This window comes from Marmota marmota, unplaced genomic scaffold, assembly GCF_001458135.2.
Source record: "Marmota marmota marmota unplaced genomic scaffold, marMar, whole genome shotgun sequence".
In the NCBI taxonomy this organism is placed as follows: Eukaryota; Metazoa; Chordata; class Mammalia; order Rodentia; family Sciuridae; genus Marmota; species Marmota marmota.
Genome location: NW_026000196.1, coordinates 12,707,893 through 12,725,737, shown reverse-complemented (window position 1 = coordinate 12,725,737; position 17,845 = coordinate 12,707,893). Strand labels below are relative to the sequence as shown.

General features: G+C 36.2%; 1 long non-coding RNA gene across 5 annotated transcripts in view; it reads left to right on the top strand.

Moving 5' to 3' along the window:
* The first annotated feature begins 1,335 nt into the window (after positions 1-1,335).
* Positions 1,336-17,845, top strand: part of LOC107148510 — a 41,981-nt gene continuing 25,471 nt past the window's right edge. For 2 of the 5 annotated variants that reach the window (XR_007342854.1, XR_007342853.1), the window contains exons 1-3: positions 1,336-1,461; positions 11,415-13,838; positions 14,019-14,064. This is a non-coding gene — a long non-coding RNA (uncharacterized LOC107148510). Of the gene's footprint in view, positions 1,462-11,414; positions 15,282-17,845 lie in introns of those variants that run through there. The other 3 variants (XR_007342852.1, XR_007342851.1, XR_001504283.2) reach the window with 2 other exon arrangements.

Sequence of the window (17,845 nt, the reverse complement as noted above, 5' to 3'; positions counted from 1 at the left end):
GGAAAACTATTGGGGTGTGGGATAAAGAATGCATCACATTCCTTAGGGCTCAAGCCAGCATTTCTGAGAATTCCTTTGAAATGAGAAAAAAAAAAAAAAAACACTGACCTGAAAGTGTGGGGGAAAGAGGAGAGGGAGGGCTCTGAGATTCCACTCCTGACTATAGAGGTCACATGACCCTGACACATAACTTTTACCGAGTTGACTATATCTCACTTCCTGAAAGTGCCTGTCCCTTGTGCTCACTTTCAAGGACTTGGCCAATCTCCTTTTGTAAATAGAACAATGCTTTATATTTCTCTATTACTCTGGAGTGACTATATCAATAATGCAGGAAATGCATCTGTCCAGCAGAATGAGATTATTTTTCTGATTTCGGTTGACAGTTATGGTAATAGTTTGGCAAACAATCTACTCCACCATCAATGACCGCAGATTACAGCTGTTTTTAAAAATCTCAGTCACTTCTGGAAACTGGGAAGATGTATTGCACATTGGGAAAGAGACAGAAAGACATGCTGTAAGCCTATGGTAGAAAAATTCTTAACTCTTTCTGTATATAAAGGGCTAAGGAAATTTTAGGGAAAGCAGAACATGCTGTCTGTGGACACATTCCAATGAGAACGGGGTGAGAAATGAAGTGAGAGAAGAGCCAAATATTGCCAGAGGGACCATGAGGTATTAGGGGGAACCCCAGATATTTCAGATATTTTTATACTGATAAATTTTCCAAGTCACCCGGGACTTATTGCACATAATTATAGAGGAGAAAAATTTAAAAGCACATTATGATCCCTTCCATATTTTTATTGATGAATAGAGGAACTAGCTGGTCAATCCAATAATAATGACCAAGCCCAAGATTTTTATATCCCTGCTTAAAAAATAAACACACCTTTATACTATGATGCAAAAAAAAAAAAAAGAGAGAGAGAGCTCATGTATAATGGCATAATTTGGTGTGAACATATTCTATATACAGAGATATGAAAAATTGTGCTGTGAATGGATAATTATGAATGTAATGCACTCCACTATTGTCAAATGTGTAAGAAATAAATTAAAAAATAAAATAAACACACATGGCTGAATTCTCCCAAGGAGGTGATAAATTGAAATTTATTTTTTTTTTAAATTGGAATTTCTTAAGTCTTAACAAAACAAGCTTCTCCTGAAAGCCCATATCAGCTCTGAAATAGGCTTTATTTCAATATATATTTTTATCAGTTAGAATTTCTTCTTTACTTCCATTTCCTAAGAGGCAGAATGCTGACCTTGCTAGTGGCTTGTGACCCTGGCATTTGGCCAGCCATTGTTACCCAGGGACCAGAAGGCAGAATGCTGGCTGTGCAGGTCTTCCAAGGTGCAGGATTTCTTCCCTCTGAGTTACAAGGGAAAGCCTTAGGAAGAGCAGCTGTTAAAAGGAGGGGACGTGGGGCTGTGCACATGCCTCATATCCAGGTGAGTTCATTTTTCTTGTGAACTTTTCACCTAGGCCCCAATTAGTATCCTATTAACCTCCTTAAATATGGAATTGCTAAGATCTTTGAGTACTCCAAAATGGACTATTAGCCAGCCCATTTCCTGGCTCCATCAGATGAAAATGCCAAAGTAGGTCATACGACAGAATTACCTTGATTAATATTAGCTCTCTTACATGGGCCATGATGTCATGCAAGGTAATGGAGATTCAAATTCAGTGCATCATTTCAATGACTGATTAAACATGAGATTAAAAGAAAACATTTACAATTCTAGGTTTATAAGAATTCCCCTTTTTAATATGACAAATATTTCAAAAATGCTAAATTGATCAATTATACAAATGGTGACTTCCCTTGAATATGATTTTTAATGTGCATATTCTCCAAGGCCTAATGTGGAAAAAGGTTTATTTTCCTCAGTAACTATTACATTAGATCAGAAGCTGTCAGCATTATGTCCCATTGCTAGTCATAGATGCAGGCTGCTTTTTAAGTACACTATGAAGATGCTGTTGCTACTCCAAGAGCCTATTCAGAATGACATTTGCAAATATAAATAGGTTTGCTAATTCACTGAGTAAAAGTCCCAGAAAACTTCACATCTTTTATTATCTATTCCTACAGGACTTCCTTAAAAGAGTACTTAAGAAGAAATGTATGTTCTAACATCTCACATATTGGTGCAATTTCTTTACAATAGACAGATTTAATTTGTTTTTATGTATAAAGAAGCTTTAGAGACTTATTAGCAATTTCAAGTACTGCAGCAGAATATGTCAAACAAATCTAAATTTTATTACTACAAGTAAACTTATTTAGGTGAGTTTTTTTCTTAAAATATGTACTATAACAGGTTCTTTAAAAGGCTATTTGTTTTATAATTAATCATTTTACTTAGAAATAATAAAACCTTTGGATGTAGCAGTTATGCTATAAAGTCAGGGTCACTTTTCTACATCCTTTTCCTATATCATCACATTTTACTTGGGGCATAGCATGGTGGGAGAGCACTTGCCTACCATGTGTAAGGCCTTGTGTGTGATATTGAGAATCTAAATAAATAAATAAATAAATAAATAAATAAATAAATAAATAGAATATACCATTTTAACACTGAGGGCTCCTTCCTATAATAGCCTACCTTGTATATTCATTTTTGCAAATGTACTAGCAAGTCATTATACTTTTAATAGCTTTATGAAGCATCTGTGGATTTCAAACATTTCACTTTTCTAAATCAGGGATTAATGGGTAAATACCCACTTAGCACAGACTGGGATGTGAAAAGGTCTAGACAAAGTGGCTGCTAAGAAATCATAGAGATCGTTCTCCCTCTCTGATCTCCCTCACTGATTACTGAGGAATCGCCAATGAACTATTTCCTTTAGAAGCTACCTCAATAAATGAAGAACTTGCCATATCCAAGGGATTGGAAGTTGGAGATGAATATTTATGCACTTGAGCCAAATGTGATGTTGATGGAGACAAGGAAGCTTTAGTGTCCTCATCTTTACCCTCTGAAATACAACTTCTCTTTGAGGTTGAAAAGCTTTCTAGGATCTAGGTGACAAGCCATCCTGATCAGAGAAATTCAGCTCTTATAGTTACCATCAGATAATTCCAATCCGTGTGGCATCCATTGCTTGCCTTAGATAGCAAAGTTGTGCATCTGAGACATCGTGTTGTAACATTGGAACAATAATATGGATTAATGAGTGTGGTTAGGAATGTAACATGTTTCAGGACCTTACTCGATTGTCTTTATTCAGAAATCTGTGAATCTGTCCAACTCATATATAAACAGTATGAGTAAATATACATACATGTATATATACATATATGTAGTTAAATTTATATGTATATATGATATCTTTATCTATTTGTTCATTTCCTAAGCAACATGAGATGTTTCATATAATTAAAAATAACAGAATTTGAACTTAGAGATTTAGATTTAGATTGAGATTTCTTCCCATTTCCTTATGTTTTATGTTATGTTTGTTCATAATTGTGAAAAAATACATGATAATCTTTAAAAGATTTAAAATTAACTAAAGTTAAAAACTCAATTTCTGGCTTTCTCTAGCAAATTTTCAAGTGGTCAGCATATGGACACTTCTATTAAAACAGCATTGATCTAGAGTGAAAAAGGCCCTTTTACTCCCAATCTACAAATCCCAATTCCCTTCCCAATTGTAAATCCTGTTTAAGGTTTGGTAAAGCACCTTCAGATGCTTTCTGTGTATTTACAAAAATGCCCTATTTTGTCATTCTGTAAATTGTGATGTTTATCCGATTCACAGAGCAATGGATCTCTGTCATTTTTCTATTTCTGACTTGTGAATCAATGGCTGTCTTTTAAACAATCATGTGCTATTTCATAATATATATGTAACATGCTGTATTGAAAAAATATTTAATGGATATTTACCTTTCTTTGAATTTTCACTATTTTATCAGTTAAGATGAAATTAATATCTTTGTTAGATAGATACAAATATATATATATATAAACATTTTCTTATAAAAAAGACTCCTGAAAGTGGAAAATCAGTCCCCTTTCCTTTCTCCCTTGTGCAATCTCTCTGGGATACTTTGATTATAGGATCAAGATCTTTAAAACTCTACTTAAACATCACATCTTCAAAAAAATGTTGACCTGCTCTGTCCCCTTGCCCTATGATTTCATAAATCTCTTTCCCCTATCTCCTCCCACTGCCTACTCTCTATAAATTTGGACAAGACACTTCATTTACAACTTTTGATTGTTTGCTCAAATTCCTTTCCTTCTAGTCAATGAACCTAAGATTAGAGTCACTTGATTTAATGTTGTGTCTTACAACAAGGTAGATGTAAAATGAATGGTCATTGAAAGAAGCAGTTTTAAAGAGAATGTCCTCTGCTCTGTGTTGACCATGCCAGAGGTGGGCAGCCGGAAATGTCTTCATCCCCAGCAAGCCACAGTGAACGAATTCTCTCTCACCATTAGTTTCTTGCTTGTCTTCAGTGAATATGATGGTGCATAACTAAGAAATCTGAATCTTCTGGGTTTAGTGGGAAATTTTAGAGTGTTTCTCCCAGCCTGTTCATGCATCTTTTCTTGGTTTCCTTAAGCCCCTCCCTTGCAAAGTATCAGAACTTACTTCTGGTAGGTTAGAGTTTCCTCACCTCACTGTAACAACATTAAGAGAGATGAATTTTCCCAAATGAGGCTGGCCAGCGAACTGTGATGCCAGGATAATCCCATTACGTTCACAGGCTTTGAGTCTGTTAGAATCACTCAAGTGGAGCAATGCTGTACTTGAAAAAGAAAAAAGATATGGTAACTGCTGGTGGGAGGTTGTGTTCTTCAGAGGATATTTCCCAGTTTGGAAGCCTGTGTTTCAACAAAGGAAAAGCCTTCAGGAAGACTCATTGATGTCACTAAAACAATTCCAAATTGTTGGCTACAACAGGTTAAAGAACTCCAGGCCAGTTTTGTCCAGTTGCCTCTTGCCTAGGATAAAGTTAAAATATACAGGCTTCTGTTTTTAGGCATATTAGTTCCCCAGTTTTGAGACTTTCTAAATTTGCTTTGCTATTGTGGTATTCAGACTTCTTAGAGTTGGGATTCATGAAGAATTGTACAAGAGAAAATAATCAGATGTGAAGAAGAATGGCCCTCTGAAAGAAACTTTCAGAAAAGAGAAGGATAGCTCTTGCCTGATATACATGGCTCACTTAAATTCATGTAATTGTACATTCTACCATATGAAAAGTTGGACTTCAATGTGGGTTAAGTAGATGTAGGAAGGAGAACATATTTTATTGCGCTATTTTCCTTCTAAAAATATTTCTCACATTTAACTCTGATTCACCAGTGTGCTATAAAGTTCTCTTGGAATCACCAAAACCTCATCCCAAAGTTTGGAATTCCTTCTGCATTGTCTGTGTACAACTGACATGACATTCTGTTGGATGTTGATGATAGCTACTAGATGAGTTATGAACAGTTACTAACATGTGATATTGATAAGCTAAAATTAGCATGCTAAGGGAGCTCACTGTAGACCTTAATCCTGTATGGTGCCAGGAAGTCTGGCTGCTACAAAAAGCTTAGTAATGTCATGAAGCTCCCACCATTTAGGTAGGCAAGCACCTTGTTGGAATTCCCAGTTTCCAGGAAGTAGGCTTTGCTGTCAATGCATCATTAGTGTCTTATTGAGTTGTCCTTGGTTTTTAATTGACTCTAAGTTTGCATTAATATTTTACTTTCATTGCTTGTTAGGTTCTGTGTAATTGCTTTGCTTGATCATCGTGACTGCTAGGATTTGGGTGCTGCTTCCTCAAGGGTCCTAGGAACCCCTCATGGACCAGACAAAGCATGTGTCCTACAGGGATGATATGGAGGCACAAGCTAACATGCACTGAGACTCATTAGTCCCTGGATATTTTTAAGCACTTTAATTATCTGGTTTATTTCACTCAACACAACTTAAACTGTAGGTAACTTGATTTTTATTTCCCAGACTTTTCTCATGTCTTAGACCAATCCTCTTTTTAAAACTATTCCACTGTTTGAAGTGGTTTACTTTTTTCCTTCAATAGTTATTTTTAAAGCTATCAAATATGCTAACATAATAGCCTAATAAATATACATGTGTTATTTACTAACTTTAAGAATTCGTGAACATTTTGTCCTGTTTCACCTTTTTACTTTTTGCTTCAAGTGATGCTTCACCATTAAGTACTAACCTGGGCATCACCTAAAACATAATGGTATTATCCCAAATGATTTCAATGTCATTTTAACAACTAAGAACATAAAACTTGGATTATATTATGTAATATCTAACTTGCAGTCTACATTCATATTATCCAGTTGCCCGCAAATGTCTTTTATCATTAAATTTTGATCACAAATCAAACCAAGGTTCTCAGATTAAGTTTGACGATTTCTATACTACTTTTAAATTTTTTTCGAAACATTGACATTTTGAATACTCTAGGCCAGTTGATTGTAGAGTCTGCCTTATTTTACATTTGTCCGATTGCTTTCTCAGGTTGTCATTTTTCCTCTTATCTTCTATATTTCTTATAAGTTAGAAAAACAATTATATATATTATTGATTAGATTTATGCTCAACATTTTTGGCAAGGTCAATCCATGGTAATGAACTCTTTCTGTTGCATCACCTCAGGATTTATAGAACAAACCCTGTTTCTATCAGGATGTTTGCTTTTTTACCTTTGTTAATATGTTAACTGATGGATATGTCCCTTGTAACAGTACGTTTTTCCTTCTGTAATTGTACTCCATTGGGTGATTATATTCATTTCCTATTGTTGCTGCAACAATTACCACAAACAGCAGCAGCATCAAACAATGCAAAGAGTTATTTTATGGTTTTGTAGGTTAGAAGTCCAACACAGATCTCTTTAGGCTAAATCAAGTGTTAGCAAGGCCTGGTTCCTTTCTGAAGGACCATCACTTTGCTTGCCTTTCCCAGCCCCTCGACCACCACATGCCCTGGCCCCTGCTTCCATCTTCATAGCCAATATTATCTGATCATGTCCTTCTCCAGTCATATCACTCTGTCCATCCCTTTGTTTCCTTCTAAGAATTTTTAAGCTTGTGATTAAACCAGCTGTTTTCAGACAACCCAGTATTTGTTCTTAGCTTAAGAGGACTAGCAATGTTAACTCCATCTGTGACCTTAGTACCTTTTACCAGGCCATCTGACATATTCAGTGCTTTCTGCAATTAAGACATAGACATATTTCAGCAGGCTATTATTTGACTTCCAATAGCAATACTTTGGCATTGGGCTAAAAGACTACTCCCCAACAACAATTTCCCTGATGGTTTTAAACTTTGCTGATAATGCTTGGCTGAGTCAGTGACTGGGGAATGGAGGCACTGAGGAATACAAATTGGTGATCTCTTAATTATATAATTCCTTCTACCATTATTAGCTAGAATTATTCTATAAAGAAAAACTACATTATCTCCTTTATACATTTTGTATTCCTTTTCAATATCATTCTGGGTTCTTAGGCTTTCAAAGTACTATAAGAAGTTATAATATATTATTATCACAATACATTTGGTTTCAATGGTCTAATGGTTAGAGATAGAGTAACACCTAGAGCTCTGGTCTCCTAATGTGTCTTTTAACGTTATTTTTCACTAGAATACAAGTTTTGTTGGGTAATGCAAAGGGAGACACAGATCTCTAAAGTCTGTAATAACACAGAATTCAAGAAATACACGTACTATCACTGTTTGATGTAAGCTTTGAGTAATGAATTCAATGATCCAAAATATTCACTCAGTGTTCCCCATTTTTGGTTCCCCATTCTTAAACACAGGACCATTTTCCATGGAGTACAAAGAAATTGATCTTGTATACTCAATATGTATGAAGAATTCATGTATGCTGAATTGTGAGATAGTATAGCACAAATCTGAATGGAAGGTTTACAGACAGTTTTTAAAAATAGAGTCAGGCTAAGGAAACACTGGCAAGAGCATGCCTCTGAAGTGCTAGCCTCAATTATTTGGAAAGAAACACATTTGTCACCACTGTGGGATGAGAATGTTATGTTGTCTTGGGTGCATTAATAGGTCTCCCACCTAAGTACCTAAAGGGAAGTTTCTAGCCACTCAGCCTCACTCTCCAGTGTCCCAAGAGCAGAGTGTTAATAGTGTGGTAAAAACACTGGGGCAGCTGGTTCTGGGTCTTACATCACCAGAATGGTAACTATGCAGTTACTGGAAGATTAGAATCAAGAATTTGACAGCTGCTGAAAGATTGCACTTTATTCTTACCACTGTGAGTTAAAAGTGAGTACCAGGTCAAGCATTATTGAGATGAAACCATCAGCTCAGTTCTGGATTATTGACCCAGCAGGCGATTCTCTTTTGGAAGGGTTTCCTGCCCTGGTGGAAAGTTTCAGTTCTAATAGGGTTTTATTTGTTTGTGTTTTTTTCCTGTAATCAATTGTCTCCCTTTTCCCTTGATTTTTCATCAAAGAAAAACAAAAACACAATGAGGTAGACAGGTTCACAGTGGTTACTGTTTGAATGTGTTCTTGGTTTATTTTTTCAGAAATGGTCTGTTGATCCATTTTTCTAAATGTTTAAAGTAGCATGACAGTGTTCTGGAAGTAGCACTGCTTGCCTGATATAAAAGGTCTTGAATTCAAAGATATTCTGATGGGATACAGAATAATGTCAAGGCTGGTAACACTTGGTGTGTTTCCTGCCTCTGTCCCTTCTTTTTCTGATTTCTGGCCCTTCGCTTGACTTGTATGAACTAAAGTAGATTCATTAAGGCTGTTAGTTCAAATCAGAGGCTTCTGTATCCTTTATGGACATTCACTTAGTGAGAGTCATGGATGTTGTTATCAGAATAAAACTCTCTGTCACAAGCAAGTCTGAAAAATAGCTCCACAGATTCATGTTTAAATTGTACATGAAAGAGGACCTAAGGAAAGGAGATGAGACCAGCCTTGATTGACTGATTAATTGATTGATTGACTTTTGAATTAATTTCTTTGTAAAAAGTAAATTTAAAATACTCAGGTCATTATAAGTTTGGGAAACCCCACAAGCCCAAGTTCTCAAGAATTGAAAGGAATCAAAACAAAAAATCACACACTTGTTAATTTACCACAAGCCATAAGTAGTTGCTTCATAGAAGCAATCATGACTTCAATCAAAAAAATCATGCATGCCTTTGGAGGATAGAAAAGAGTATTATCCTTATAGACTAATGAGCCAGAATCTTAACCATCACTTCCTAATAATACCTGCAAACAGGGCTGAGGTAGTCACAAAGTAGTAGAGAGCTTGCCTGGGATTAATGAGGAACTGGGTTCATTTCCCAGTACCAATGAATGAATAAAACAATGAATGAATAATTTTTAAAATAATTTTTAATTTTTACTTGTAAATAAAAAGGTGCCTTCTATGAAACACTATTGGTTGTTACCATAAATATCTTCAGAATTCTGAGAGAGAATTATCATCTTCAAAGTTGAAAAACTTGATTTAAAGATAAGATGCAACATTCTCAGGGTTCCAAAAAGAATTCTGGAAATTTTTACCAAATGTAGTGCATTAAAACATTCAGATCTGAATTAACAAAAAAATCAATTAAATTATATAGTCTGTGTATATGTGTGTGTTTGTGTTGCCAGGGCTTAGTACATGCCAGGCAAGCACTCTACCACTGAGCTACATTCATAGCCCCAGATTTCTGATTAAGAAAAATCATCTCATTCAAAGATTTCTTTAGTGTGTATACTGTACATAATATATGCATGCATTTCGTAAGAAAAGCAATAACAGAAAAATCTTATTCTTCATTTATTCATTAGTTTATTATACATTCAACAATGCATATATCACTTTTTTTTACCCTGTGTTACTAATTTCACACTTTACAAAAAAGAGCTTATTATTTGCACAGTAACTTAATATGCTGGATACTATTATTATCCCATTTTAGACATGAAGAAGTTACATCGCAGGTTACCTCTCAAAGTTCACAGTTAGTAATCATTTTTTCCAAGAGAGTATTGTCAAAATTTGACACAGGAAAACTCCTCAATTCCTTCTCTTTCTGTATTGTATCTACCAACAAATTTATTGGGTCAACTCCCTTCATTTAGACATGGAGTACAAAGTAGTTGTTCCTATCAGTCTCCCTTTGAACTGTTAGGTATGTAGTTTAAAAATGTTTATGTTTAATGTGTAGTTTGGGTCCTCACTGTAAATACAATCATGAAGATTTCAGTTTTGCAAGTAAACAAGTACACAAATAAGACAGGAAACTCACAGTTAATAGAACATCTGAAAAAACTTGGTTGTGGTAAAAAAAAAAAAAAAAGTAAAACAGAGGAACCAACTGTAACTAATTATCTGAGGGAATAACAAATTCAAACAATGGTTCATTCCCCTCTCTTTCTGACTCATAAGTTTTATGGAATCACTGGGTGCAATAATGCATTGGCTTTTAATTCTAAAGGTCTCAACTTCCTATCATCAGGGAAACTGAACCATGGAAAGTGTTGAACTTTGGTCTCAGATCTGATGTATGCACACACATGTGCACATATATATATATGCACTCACACATTTAAAAACAGTGTTAAGTCGACTTGGTCATTTCTATTCAGGAAAACTCTATAACCATCAGTATGAAATATTCATCAAAGAATCACAAGTTTCATGCCAGTGAAACAATAATGATATCAGACCAGCAATAATATTGTCAACTGATTGAGCATTTGCTATGAAGTCACTGTGTTATTCAGTTACATAAATTACCTTGGTGAATTTTTACCATAATTGTGCACCAAGTAGTATGATTGCTTTTAACAAATGAAGAAATCAAAACTTAAAAAGTTCAATGAACTTCCCAAGTCACACAGCTAAAAACGGTAGCATTGCATTCGGTTCTCATGGGCAACATGTTGGAATGTGCTAAGGTTCTCAGATGTTAGTTTAGCTTAATAATGTGTACCTCAAATGAAGTATCAGCATGTCATCTGAGGACCATGTTTTAAGAATTACTCGATAATTTTTTATGCTCTATTGGACGTTTTCTGATTCCTACCTTTTGTTATTACAAGATTCTACCAATTAAGAAAAGAAACTACTACATTCCTGTGTCTTCCAACTTACGCCTCATTCATTGTGTTGTCTTATCTCCTTCCAGACAGAACCTACATTTAAAAAACTATAGTATAAAATGGAGTTAAGAAAAGATGTGATATCTTTTCTTGCTGAAAAGGGTGTTCTATACCCTGGTTTGCCCAAACCATGAACTGTTATAAGCCAACAGTAGGATAAAGCAGAAGAAGAATATCACTCTTGTAAAACACCCATTCCCCTGGTGATCTGAAATACTTGGTGATCTGTTATTCATTTTGCTCCCCCAGGGGATGACTATTTGTCTGCAATGATGTTGGAAATATACTGAGAGACTTCACACATCCTTTTCCAAACTGAGCTTCATTCCAATGGAGGAGGTTAAATCATTTGGCTTTCAAGCTGGCATCTGTCTACACCTGGCATGTGGAGTGGGATAGGTGAAGCTATGAAAATATACAGCTCATACTGTAGAACTTTCAAAGAGAACTCATTTTTAAAAATGCCCTCTGCTTTATTCACTTGTTACTCATTTGAACAGGCACCAGGAAAACAGCACAGAACCATATCCATTGTACTTGGCAAAGTTTATGCAAGTGGGAATTAAAAGAATACCTCTGATGTCCTGTTATTCATGATACCACTCACTTTGGTAACATTTATGGTAACAATATGAATCTTACCTGGCACTTGGTGGGCATTGGCACATACAAATTAGCTCTTATCTTCTGCAAGTCTATTCAATTTCTTGTCCAAGGCTCAATACAACAATAACAGATTGTTTAATATATGACTGGAAATATATTATTTATGATCACAAATAAGCTCATTGTATCTTAGAAGCTCAAGTACTGTGAAGACACTGATGTTCAACATTTGTTTTCTCAGAAATTTTTATTTGTTAAAACCGCAGATTTTCTATATCCAGAGGACTAAACCTACAGATGCATAATTTTACATTAAGCTCATTTTCATATTCAGAAACCAATGTTTATTTCAACAAAGAGCAAGAAAACTTACCTTTTAAAAGTACAGTTTAAACTGGGTATCATTAGGTAGAACATGTATAGATATTATAACAACTTGTAAATTTCATATCTATCACTGCAGACTTATTTGGCAGGGTGAAACCAAAAATTACAAGTTAGAGAGCCAATAATGCCCAGTAAAAAATGATAATAATATCAGTAACTGTCATCTGCACAGTGATCAGGAGGCTGCACACACTGCCAGGACTAACTTCTTTTATTGCAAAACGGCAGCATTGATTAATGACCAAAAAGTGTCAACTCTAGGTATATTTGGTGTGATCAGTTTTGCAACATAAAAACAATGGCCATAAATTCACAAGCCATTTACTGATGATGAAGTGATGGCCAGGTATCAATGCCATCTCTCTGGTCACAGCCAAGTGTCCAAAACCTGGACTCATAATTTCTTATTTACCATCTTGCTACAGAGATCATTGTCAAATTTGGAAATAATTAAAGAGGGAGAATTGTTTTCTAGCTACTCTTGGCAGGGAAAAGAAAGCCTGCCTTGATTTTTGCTAGGAAGATGGGACAGATACGTGGCAGAAGGGCAGATAGAGGGGAGGTTAGAGCTGAGTCAGAGTGGGTGTTGGTTGTGCAGTTCTCTGGGAAGGACTTGCGAGTTACAGAATTAAAAGTGTATTATCCTATGTGATAAATAGAATTTGAGAAGAAACCCTGTAGTAGATGGAGGATTCTTCTTAATGCGGCTTGGCTTTTTTTTTCTTTTAAATTTTATTTTTCCACATTTTTTGTTGGTGTATTATAATTGTACATAATGGTGAGATCTGTTGTTACATATTCATACATGGATACAATATAACAATATAGTTTGACTAATATCACCACCCTGTACTTTTCCCCCTTCTCCTCCTCCCATCCCCTAATTTTTTTTTTAATCTAACTCACTAAAAGGATTCTATCTCCAGAATCACAACTCTTCATAACATAAGAAATTCACAAGTTTTTCTCTTTTCGGGACAACATCCTTTCAGGTCACCCTGCCTGCCACCATTGAGCTTCTGCAGGAACATGTTGGGACTTCTAGAGCGATGGAACTGAAATAGGTGGGTCTGGACTGGAGTGTTCTGACTGACTGGGTCTTTGGGATGATACCACCTTACTCCCTACCTGGATATAGTACTTCTATCAGCACACCGACCTTGCCACTGATGTTTCTAATCCACAAGGAGACTCTGAATGTCAGTACCTTCCCTTGATGCAACATCCAAATAAAGATGACTTTCACTTGGGACCAAATCCTGAGAATATCCAGAAGCGCTCAGAGCCATCGCTAATTGTTCCTATTTTTCATCTGGAGAGCTTGGCAGGTCGGTGACATTATAGCAAAAGTCTCCCCACTAGGACCTTGCCAATTTCAGCTTTAATTCCATCAGTAAACAACTTTGACTGTGTTGGGAAAATTCCATTAATCATTCATGTTCTGCGAAGAATGATACACAAAGGAGCTGTCAGCAGGAGGCAGCAACTTTCCATTTGTTTGGTAATTAAGAACTCCAGGCCATCTAATGGTGCCAAGATGCAAATTCATTGCCTGGTTGGAGCCATTGGAATGAGCTGAAAAGGATGCACTTGCACTTACACCCCTCATGTCAGATGATTTGATGGATCATTCCCGCTCCTCTTAGGTGAACAGCAAGCATATTGCTTCAAGCTGAAATGGTACACTTTGAAAAAGCCTTTTTATTTTATTTTAAAGATTCCATCTCTTTAGTACGTATACTTTTAAAACTTGTTTCTGAAACATAGTTTGAGACATGAATGCATCAATGAATATTTTTCATGAATCAAAATTTTATATTACCCAAATATAATGAGTCATACTACCCTATTATTTTGCAGAACCAGAGACCCAGGAAATGTAGGAAATGAGAATCCCCTGTAACAGGTAACATGTTTTGTTTTGTTTTTTTAATCTGGATTGCATATTAATAAATTTATTTTGATACCCAGAGACAATTTGACACTTAATATTTACCAGGAATTCAGCCACAACATTACAAGAGGCTGTGAAGAAAATGCTCTGATAAACCAGATATTGCTAGTAGGTCTCCATGGGATTCTTGCATCATCAGGAAAGTTTAGCCACAAAGTTACATTTAGAAACACTGATAGTATTCAAATATCCCAAGTCCTCATCACTATTTTCTCCTGTCCATTACCTTCTTCTTTTCATTGAAATCTCTGGTTGAAATATCATGCTCACAGGAAACTAGTGTGAGAGAGTCAATTCATGTATTCATGCAATAAGAAAGGACATTCTCATGGACATTTCTGAACACCACTCTCTGTTTCCCCCCCACCCTCTTGGTTAGTTTGAAAAGATTCCAGGGCTTCAGCTGAGAAAAACTTGCTGGAAAAATGTCCAGAACTTTTTTTTTTTTTTTTTTTTAACAAATCCTTCTCAACTACAAGTTTCTATATGTATATATTCTTTATAAAGAGCTTTCAAGGAGGAACTTCTGGCAACACTTTAAATGAAATATTTTTTGTTTACGGATGAACATAAATTACAAAATGTAACCCATAATTGAGGCTTCATAGCAGGCAGGTTTTATTTAAAAAATGAAAATATCAGGAAATTGTAGTCTGTTAATATTCATTTATTTCTTATAGTTACTTAATGATCTGCCTTACATTAATACTCATAGTTGCATATTTACAACACTTTGCAAATTTTATGGACTTAGATGATAGTAAAACATCATAACAGAATCATATTAGAAACAGCATTTTCTCTGTGGCCTCTTCAGTAGTTAGAGATATTTGTTATGTGTGATAGCTATCAATTATGCCCCAAACAAATTCAATCTGAACATAACCAGGGACAATAATATTGCCCTCTGCTCTCATCTCTTTTTCTACACAAAAGGTATTTATATAAATGTGTGGTATTCCATTATACAGCTTAAATAGTTTAAAAGCATTTTTCTGTTTCCATAAATATACAGGCTACATTGACTACGCATGTTTAAATTTCCACTTTGCCTTTAGAGATTAAAAAAAAAAGGTCATGCAAATAATAAATTGTTGCATTGATGTGCCTCCAATACCACATTTGTGATTTCTTTTCAGAATAAAATAAAGCAGTTCCATGATATTTCAGCTCCAGGGGCAGTTTTCATGTTTTCAACTTGCATAGATTGATGATTTGTGTGTGTACATTTTGGGAGTTGTGTCAGATGGTTGGGAATGGGAATGCTATTAAGCTAAAACATTAGGACTCCATTTCCCCCCTGATTTTTTACAGTAATCTAGGTGAGAATAGGATGGGCTCCAGGAGAATGAGGAAGGGGAGAAAAATAGTAGCCTGTGCTGATACCTGTCCTCATGGCTACTTCACTACCCCAAACACAAAATCATCTGCTTATTATTTCATTCCAACCTCCTATATTATTACCACAAATATATTAGATATTCACACTTCAGTCTTACATATTCCTATCTCTTTAGCTCTTTCTCAATACATATTCCATGTACCAGGGGCATTTCAATTTCTCTGACACTTCTGATTCCTGATTCTGACATTCCTACCAGGACAATATCTCTTCCTTCTGTGATCAACATGGAACCCTATGGATAATGCCCCTAATATAATCAAACCAACATTGTAATCCCTACCTCACACCCTTCACCTCTGCCTCAGCTAGGGCCTGCTTCACAGGACCCATGGTATCCCCCCAGGATATGTGCTCAGGAGGTAGCCTCAATATTTAGGGTTTAATGCCCTCTAGTTAACATCTTGAAATTCTGCATTTTATTTCTTTACTTCTTTTTATTGGTGAAGCCTGATGGGTCAGTGAAGCATGTGTCAGGTCCATACATGGACCTATCTGTGGTCATTGTTTCACCACAGGTAGGTTCACCACAGGATAGGCTTTTACCTCACTGTTACCTCAACCCTTCAGCAACTGCTGCATCCATCCACTCCCTGATGAGTTCTGGACAAGAACACTGGAAATATAAATATTGGGCATTTGTAATCCAAGACATGGGGTTGGGAAACTGGGAATGTCTCCACTCACTCCATGAATACTGTGGAGACAGAAGGAGCATTGCATTATTAGATAGCCAATAAAAAATACCACAACGGGCCAAGAGAGATACCATGGGGGAAAGGAAAATCCTTTCTCCTGAGTTTTGAACAAAGGGTTCATAAAGTTTCATTTTGCTTTGGTCCCACAATTTAGGTAGCCATCCCTGGGCCCAGCATTGCCATAGAGGTCATTGTGATTTAATCTCACCACACTGAGACATTCCTTAGCTGCTGCTTTCTGGACAGAACACATCACAGATGCAGTCTCCAACTTCAGCTAAGCCTCAGTGTCCTTTCGAAGCTCTTTTTTACATTACCCTCAGCAAATATTTAAAAACAACCTTGTTTCTGATGTCCTCTTCCTCAGCCTTACATGTTAATTTACAAAAGTATTGATAATATGAACTCTGATTTGCAGCAATGGTCAGGCATTCTCCAAAATATAACCATTTGTGTATCTATCTTTCTCTGCTTCCCATTTATCTAAAAATTGTCAACCTGTAACTTGACCCCACACACGGATTTCTCTAACTTTCCCACTTACTTTTTTTGACATCTGTGTCTACATTTCTGCACGGTTTCTGTCCATTCATCCAAAGCCTCTACAATCTGTCTTATGTCCATACCTTACTTGCAGAGTATTCCTCTGAGTCTCACCAGTGAAAAAATAAAGGGTCATGTCTCAATTTTTCCTTTCCTGCACTCTCTATTTATGTTGATTACTGTTATCATTTGATTCTGTCTACTTTATCCTCCAAACAAACCAATAAAAAGTGAGCTGAGTTCTTACATCCAGAATCTGTTAATGTGACTTGATTGGAAATCAGGTTTAGCAAATATAACCAAGTTAAGATAAGCCATATTGGGTTGGAGTGCTCCCTAATCTAATGACTGCTGTCCTTGTTAGATAAGGTAAACTTGGACATAGTCACACAAAGGAGAAGGCCAGACGAAGGTAGAGGCAGAGATTGAAGTGATGCATCTACAAGCCAAGGAATGCCCAGACTGCAGATAGCTGCTAGAAGCTAAGGAGAGACAAAGACAGATTCCTCTCATTGAGACTTGACAGAGAATATGCCCAGGACAACAGGCTGATTTAAGTTCCCTATCACTCACAATAGTGAGAGAGGTTATTTCTGTTGGTTTTAATGGGACTTTATTACAGCAGCTTTAGGATATTAATATAATCACTCAATTTTTCATCTTCTTAGCTTTTATGCCACTATGCACTCTTTATTTTCCTCTTGCCTTTCTGATCATTTTCATCATTGTTCTTCTTTATTTCCCCCTTTGAAGCAGTGTTTCCCCAGGGTTCTTGGGTGGGCCTACCACCGAGCTCTTTCTACAACTCCTTCTCTCTACAATGTATTCTGTTTCCATCCACACCCAACTCAGCCTTCATCACACACCTTAGTTTTGCTTATCTTCCAAAACTCCAGTGCCTTCACGCTATCCAGAATTTCTCATATCCTCCGATTCTGTTGAGAGTCCCTCCTCTGAGCCTTGAAGCATCCTGAGCACAGAGCTCCCTGCACTGACCATATTGAAGTGGTACATTTTCCATGTATGTACGTTGCTCTCTGAAAAGGTGATGTGGAAGACAGAATTCCAACATGGCTCACAAGGTTCTCAA